Source organism: Cebus imitator, unplaced genomic scaffold, assembly GCF_001604975.1.
Source record: "Cebus imitator isolate Cc_AM_T3 unplaced genomic scaffold, Cebus_imitator-1.0 Scaffold61, whole genome shotgun sequence".
NCBI classification, from domain to species: Eukaryota; Metazoa; Chordata; class Mammalia; order Primates; family Cebidae; genus Cebus; species Cebus imitator.
The window spans coordinates 6,485,603-6,494,078 of NW_016107376.1; the positions used below are offsets into that span (position 1 = coordinate 6,485,603).

Below are 8,476 nucleotides of genomic sequence, written 5' to 3' on the forward strand. Positions count from 1 at the left end.
CTGAATCGTATGGGGCCCCAAACAAGCAGTTTGGGTCAATGATGAGATGAAGCCTGAGTGAACTTGGAGCATCTCAGAGATCAGAGCAGAGAAACAAGGAGATGAATTTGGGGTGTGTTCAGAGAAGTGGGGCACGGTGGGGCTTCAGGGCGAAGGTTCAGGCAGGAGCAGGTGAGGGACTAGCTTGCTGTTGTTTTCACTGAATAATTCCAAAAAGTATTTTGAACCTTCAACTCTCTGTTTGAAAAGAATGCTATGCTACTGAAATATGACTGCAGGGTTAAAGCAAGTTTGTTAAACGTCATCGAGGAAAATAAATCTAGACTCACCAGTCCTGGCGACCTCTTCCTGCATGTTCCCTCTCTCCACCCGCAAACACTGACCTGTCTGAATTCCATTCCACGTTGCTTTTAGTGTTTTTGATGTGGCGTCTGATGTGAAACACAGCAGGTCCTTCTCATCTTAACAGCCTGCTAACCTGTGCGCTCACTGAATGCCGAAGCAGTCTCTTAGATACCCTCATTTCCTACAGGGGCTGGAGCGTAGAACAAAGTGCTGTGGACATAAGTTGGCATTGAGAGTGAATTAATAAATGCAACCTCCAAATTGCTAACATTTAAAAATACTAATTAGTGGCTAGGCACAGTGGCTCACGCCTATAATCCCAGCACTTTGGGAGGCTGAGGCGGGTGGATCCCTTGAGGCCAGGAGTTCGAGACCAGCCTGACCAACATGGTGAAACCTCGTCTCTACTAAAAATACAAAAATTAGCCAGGCATGGTGGTACACACCTGTAGCCCCAGCTACTCCAGAGGCATAGGCAGGAGGATCACCTAAGCCTAGGAGACAGAGATTGCAATGAGCCAAGATTCTCCCACTGCACTCCAGCCTGGGTGACATAGCAAGATCCTGTCTCAAAAGAAAGAAAGAAAGAAAGAAAAACACCAATTAGCATAATATGATTACTCTTAAAAATAGAACGGAATCATAGAGATCCTCTTGCCATGACAGTTCTCACGCAGACTCTAGACCGAGATTGAAGTGCAAAGTTAGGGAAATGTATATTAGACTTGGGTCTCCTGAGTCAACAGTTTGGCAACCTCCACCAGCGTTAAATTAGCCATAAGAAAATAATGAAAGTCTGCCACCGTGCTCTACACATCAGGAAAAAGAACAAAATGAAATCGTACAGTCAAAATATGTCTCTCTTTTCTCTAGAATTGTTCATTTGATCTTTATCCCAAACCTTCCTTGACATGATTAAACAAAGATTGAAAACTGAAGATATGAGACACATAAAAGATTATTTGATTACCTACTCTGGTTTTTTTTGATTACCTACACATGGACAATTACACATTCCCTACAGAAATATTTTCTAGGCTGGGCGCAGTGGCTCACGCCTGTAATCCCAGCACTTTGGGAGGCCGAGGAGGGTGGATCACGAGGTCAGGAGTTTGAGACCAGCCTGGCCAATGTGGTGAAACCCCGTCTCTACTAAAAATACAAAAATTAGCTGGGCATGGTGGTGGGTGCCTCTAGTCCCAGCTACTGGGAAAGCTGAGGCAGGAGAATCACTTGAACCCGGGAGGTTGCAGTGAGCCAAGTTTGGGCACTGCACTTCAGCCGGGGTAACAGAGCAAGACTCTGTCATATATTTATACACACACATATATATTTTTTCTAGAGCTTTGTCTATTCCATCTCCAGGACTCTAAATGTCTTGAAGTCTTTTTCTGAGGAGCTTATTCCAGTTAGGCACATCTGAAATACCTGACAGTTTTTCTAAAACTTCTATTTCAATTTGTCTCATTTAAATTTTGCCCCATTACTCCTAGTTAGACCCTCTTCCCGTCACCGTCTTGTAGATAATTTTCATATTCCTTTTTGGGTATAATTTAACTATGCTTCACACATTAGCTTGAGTAGACAGTATATATGGTGTAAATTACAGAAAACAGCGATGTGTGAAGACATTCTGTGGTGAATAAATTAAGGCATTAATTTCAGACATATCAAACTAACACTTTTTAAATTTGTGGTTCCTATAATTTTCAGACCTGTTTCCAAAGGCTTTGGAATACAGGAATTAAATGAAAGAAATTAGTCTAAAATTTCTACCTTTACTTCACAGGTTGGAGATTGGTCATTCCTGATATAAATATATTCATACTTAAAAGAAAAACAAAGTTAAAAGGAGAAAGTAACATGGAGGCCCTGCTCAGATTGAAGGAGATGTCGGCACACAGGTGAAAAAGATTGGTTTTAACAGATCATCAGATATAATTGCCTTAGTTGGGCAGCTGGGAGAGAAAAAAGACTGTCCATTAGGGGAGGACTTCATCATCCACCAGGTATCCAATAATGAATCTAAATACGCTGAAGGACTGAACATATTTATAAAATGAAGGAAAGATGATGATGATGATGATGATGATTGACACGTTGTCTCACTCTGTCACCACGCTGGAGTGCAGTGGTGTGATCTTGGCTCACTGCAACCTCTGCCTCCCAGTTTCAAGCGATTCACTTGCCTCAGCCTCCCAAATAGCTGGGATCACAGGCACGTACCACCATGCCCAGCTGTTTTTTGTATTTTTAGTAGAGACTGGGTTTCACCATGTTGGCCAGATTGTCTCTATTTCTTGACCTCGTGATCTGCCCACCTTGGCCTCCCAAGGTGCTGGGATTACAGGCGTGAGCCACTGTACCCGGACATACAAAGGAAAGATTTTTAAAAAGGATAACCTCCCTTGAATTCAACCAAAATCTCTCTGTGCAAAGGAAAAACTTCCCAGCAGAGGGTTTTCTGGGATTCTGGAATTTCAGACTTCCACACTGATAGAGAATTAAAGACACGGAGCTGCCACTGAAACACACACACACCACCACCACCATCACCGCTACACATTCTTTTTCCATAGTGATGTTACAAGAAAGGGGTCCACATCCAGACACGGAGAGGGGGTTCTTGCTTCTCATGCAAGGAAGAATTCAGGGGAGTCCGTTGAGTAAAGTGAAAGTTTACTAGGAAAGTAAAGGAATAAAATAATGGCTACTCCGTAGACAGAGCAGCCCCAGGGGCTGCTGGTTGCCTATTTTCATGGTTATTTCTCAATTATATGCTAAACAAGGGGTGGATTATTCAAGCCTTCCCTTTTCCGACTACATAGGGTAACTTCCTGACCTTGCCCAGGGCATCTGTAAACTGTCATGGCACTGGAGGGAGTGAAGGAGTGAGGAGGACCAGAGGTCACTTTCGGGGCATCTTGGACCGGCTTTTTACTGCAACCTGTTTTATCAAGAAGGTCTTTATGGCCCGTATCTCGAGCCGACCTCCTATCTCATCCTGTGACTTAGGAATCACAGGGAATGCAGCCCAGCACGTCTCAGCCTCATTTTACCAAGCTCCCATTCAAGATGGAGTATGGTTCACATGCCTTTACAGTGAAGGTTGGGAAAGAATCAAGTCTATCTCTGTTCTGTTTTTTCTTTATAGTATTTATCACTGATCCCACATTTGTACTGTATTTATTGTCTAGCTCCCCTGGCTTTCCAAGTAGAATTTAAACTCCAAGAGGACAGATATTGTGTTTTGTGTTGTTCACTTCTGAACCCTCCCTCCCAGGCCTAGAAGACTGCCTGGCTCATCCTAGGTAGTCAATAGATATCGGTTGAAGGAATGAATCCATTACTTGGCACTGATTCTCTATTTATAGAATCAAACACAGATATGCATACTTCTCTGCTAAAAAGAGCTAGATAAGAAAACAAAAACTTATTATACTATGGGAAGAAGTTCTTAAAATTCCTAATGGTAGGCTTTGAGATCATATTAATCCTTAATAAATAAATCAGGAAGCAGCTTAAATCTGACAATCTTTTCTTTTTTTTTTTTTTGAGACAGAGTCTCCCTCTGTCACCCAGGCTGCAATGCAGTGGCATGATCTCGGCTCACTGCAACCTCTTTTGCCTCCAAAATTCAAGTGATTCTCCTGACTTAGCCTCCTGAGTAGCTGCGACTATACGTATGCACCACCGCACCAGGCCAACTTTTGTATTTTTGGCAGAGACAGGGATTTCACCATGTTGGCCAGGCTGGTCTCGAACTCCTGACCTCAGGTGATCCACCTGCCTTGGCCTCCCAAAGTGCTGGGATTACAGGTGTGAGCCACTGTGCCCACCCAGATCTGACAACCTTCTTAAAGGCACTAGAGATGAAGCTCCATGAGGGCACAGGCTGTGTCTTGCTTGTCTTTTTATGTTAGCTTATCACATGGGCCTGGTATCAGGAATGAATAAGAGCCGAGTGGAAGAGCTGACATAGATCACGTTAGCCCCTGGACTAAGCACTTCCAGGCATCAATTCATTCACTCTTCACAATATATGAGAGGTACAATTTGTATCCCGGTTTCCAAGTGAAGAAAATAAGGCATAAGAGAATACAGAACTGCCAGTCAGTCTTCAATGGCTCGCCTCTCCACTCCAGAGCCATCCTGCTTTGTGACCCTAGAACTGGCGGCTCGTTAGGTCTTGTCAACAGAGGGCACCAGAGGGACGCCGCAGGGCCACAGCCTGGGGAAGCCCCTTCCTGTGCAGGATCTGGTCCTCCATTGTTCCTGTTCATTGCGGGAACTCAGGGGCCAGCTCCGTGGAGCTCCAGCTGCATGCTCAGGCCACAGTGATCTTGCAGGTAGCTCCTTCTGCAGACCAGCTCTGGCCCTCGCCTTCTGGAAAGTCGTTTGCTTCCAGCAGGCTGCGTGTTCTTAAAAAATGAACTGAATCCCCACCTGGGGGTGGGGTGGGGAGGGGTGAGGGGCCCTCCTCCTCCCTCCTTCCTTTAGCATCCTCTCTCCCTCAGTAAAAGGTAGTGGCTGCCTCTGTGCACCTGCTACTTCTGTACCCCTGAGACGCCTCTTTTAGTAACTAACCATCTTCTAAGAGTTAACAATTCTTTACATTAAATTTTCCCTGGATATAGTACGGGCAGGGTAATGCAGTGTATCAGATACAGAATTGGCCAGGATTGTACCACCACGAAGTGATAAACCTGAGTTTCAAACCCAGGAAATCTCCAGAGTATATGCCACAAACTCTTATGCTACACTGTCACAAACATTTGGGATAAAACTGGAGTTAACACTGCCTGCAGTCTGAATACTTCTAATGCTGCAGGAGGTATTTCCTTACCTAAGAGTTTCATTCATTGCAATAATGAGAACTGCAATATCACGGTAAGGTGCTCAATTTCATCTCAGATATGGCATGGACTAATACCAAATGACCCTAAATTTTAATTTTTCAAATCACTTTCACATGCAGGATTTCACCTGCAAACAACTTTGCAGAGTTGATAAGGCACATGTTATTCTTTCTATAGATAAAGAAACTGAAGCTTACAAATAATAGAAATTTGCATGGTGAGTGGTAAGCAAGTCTCCCTAAACCCATCCAGAATTTTGTCTATAATATCACTGCCTTGTTTTAGGGTTTAGTTGCTGCAGAGTCAATTTCACTGGGAGGAAGAAAAAGAAATCCCGAAAAGATCTCTACATCGTAATACTTGGAGCTGTGAATGTTGCCTTAGTTGGGAAAAAAGGGGTGGGGGTGCAGTTGTGATTAATTAAGGATCTTGTGAAAGGAGATTATCCTGGATTATCTGGGTATGCCCTAAATGTCATTGTAAGTGTCCTTATAAGAGATGAGGAGGAGACTTGCACACACAGAAGATGATGATGTGAAGACAGGGAAAGCAAGGCAGAAATTGGAGTGATGCGCCCATAATCCAAGGAATGCCAGTGGCCTGCAGAAGCTGGAAGAGGAAAGAACAAGAGGCAGCAAGGCACAACTTTCCTCGGGAGCCTCTGGATGGACTGGGCTGAAGAACGCCTTGATTTCAGCCCAGAGCTACTGATTTCAGACTTCTGGCCTCTAGGATGGTGAAATAGCAAATTTTTTATTGTTTTAAGCCACCAAGGTTGTGGTCATTTGTTACAGCAGCCTCAGGAAACTGATACACTGATAAATTCAAGCTTAAGAGAAAATTTTATACAAATAGAAGAAAATTTCTTAACATGACATAAAAACATTTATAAACTCGGCTTCATTAAAATTACAAACATTAAGATGAAAGTGCAAGCTACAGATTGCGAGAAGACATTTGTAATACCAATATCTTACAAAAGACATAACTAGAATATAAAAAGAACTTCAAATGGCAAAGCTGCAACTACTTTTGCACCAGCCTAATCATTTTTAAAAGACCAACACTCAAAAATTTTTAAATGGGTAAAAGATTGAACATGCTTAAAAGAGGATGTCCAAATGACCAACATGCATAAGAAAATGTGCTTAATGTCACTGGACAATTGGGGAATGCAAATTAAAATCCCAGTGAGATGAGATACCACTACACCCTGTCACTATGGCTAAAATTAACAGAACTGATAATACAAAGTGTTGGTGAAGATATGGGATAACTAGGACTCTCGTACACTGTAGGTGGTGTGTAAATGGATAGAATTACTTAGAAAAATGGCTGGGAGTGGTGGCTCATGCCTGCAATACCAGAAGTTTGAGAGGCTGGGGCAGGTGGATCACTTGAGGCCAGGAGTTCGAGACCAACCTGACCAACATAAGGAAACCCTGCCTCTATTAAAAAATACAAAACATTAGCTGTGCATGGTGGCATGCACCTGTAATCCCAGCTACTAGGGAGGCTGAGGCAGGAGAGTTGCCTGAACCCAGGAGGCGAAGGCTGCAGTGAGTCGAGATCACACCACTGCACTCCAGCCTGGGTGACAGAGCAACACTCAGTCCCCCCCCCAAAAAAGAGAATTACTTAGAAAAACTATTTTAATAGTAGTCTACTAAATCTAAACAAATGTGTATACTATAATACAGCAATCCTACTCATGGATATACATGAGATAAAGTGTGCTTATGTGTACCAAAAGCCATAAACAAAAAAAAATGTACAAAAATATCGATCAACAGTAGATAAAAAATTGTGGTACATTCTTATAATGAATCAATGTACATCAACAAAAAGTGATGAACTACTTCTATAGTCACCATCATGAGTGAATCTCACAGGCATAACATTAAGCAAAATAAGTTACACACAAGGCCTGGTGTGGTGGCTCACGCCTGTAATCCCAGAACTTTGGGAGGCTGAGGCGGGCAGATCACCTGAGGTCAGAGATCGAGACCATCCTGGCCAATATGATGAAACCCCATCTCTACCAAAAATACAAAAATTAGCCTGGTGTGGTGGCACATGCCTGTAATCCCAGCTACTCGGGAGGCTGAGGCAGGAGAATCGCTTGAACTAAGGAGTTGGAGGTTGCAGTGAGCCGAGATCACACCACTGCACTCCAGCTTCAGGACAAAGTGAGACTGTCTCAAAAAAAAAAAAAAAAAAAAACGAGTCAGGCACAAAATAGTACACACTGTATGATTACATTTATATGAAGTTCAAGAGCAGACAAACCCAAGCTATCGTGATATAGGTTAGAAATGTGGTTTCCTTGGGGGGGCTATCTACTGAAACGGGCCTCAGGGGAGCTAAGGCATGCTGGAAAAGTTCTAAATCAACTAGGCATGGTGGCTCACACCTGTAATCCCAGCACTTTGGGAGGCCGAGGCAGGTGGATCACTTGAGGTCGGGAATTTGAGACCAGCCTGACCAACAAGGTGAAACTCTGTCTCTACTAAAAATGCAAAAAATAGCCAGGTGTGGTGGCAGGCACCTGTAATCCCAGCTGCTCAAGAGGCTGAGACAGGACAAGTGCTTGAATCTGGGAGGCGAAGGTTGCAGTGAGCCAAGATTGTGCCACTACACTCCAGCCTGGGCAATGGAGCAAGACTCCATCTCAAAAAAAAAAAAAAAATCTGAATCTTCATCAGCGTGGAGGATAGCAAAACAAATTAACTGAGGTATCCACTTAAGGTCTGTGTTCTTTGTTATATATCCGGTAGATCATAAAAAGAACAGAAAAAAGTATTTTAAAGAAACAAGTAAGAAAAATTAAAGTTAATGCGTCATATTTAAGAGTCAGGAAACAGCAGACCATTCTGGTTTCACTGAAAAACGATCTCAAGAATGGATTTTTCTCAATTGCAAAATTGGAATATTAATATATACCAATCTCACAGCACTATTAAGAGTATTAGACAACGTATACATATGCTTGAGCTATAAAAGAAGCCCTGTAAAAATATAGGGTAATATTATTCATGGAAAATTCCAACTCTCATCTTCACTTATGTAAGCTCATAAATACTGCCTCCTTTCTCTTAAATTACAATCACCAAAACTAATGAAGTAAACGAGTGTAGAACTGCATTAGGCCAGCCACACTTAGGAAACAGGTGCTAAAAGAAGGGCTGTCCATTCTTTCCATGATGGGTGATTGTCCTAACATTGCAAAGTAGATATTTATACTATTAAATCTTCCTGAAGGATTCCCAGAA

General features: G+C 42.8%; 1 long non-coding RNA gene across 1 annotated transcript; it reads right to left on the bottom strand.

The window, feature by feature from the left end:
* Positions 1–328: 328 nt before the first annotated feature.
* LOC108305193 lies at positions 329–832 on the bottom strand. Its single transcript, XR_001825601.2, has 2 exons — positions 792–832; positions 329–555 (listed from the first exon to the last, which is right to left on the bottom strand). It is a non-coding gene; the product is annotated as an uncharacterized LOC108305193 (long non-coding RNA).
* Between the last annotated feature and the right edge of the window lie 7,644 nt (positions 833–8,476).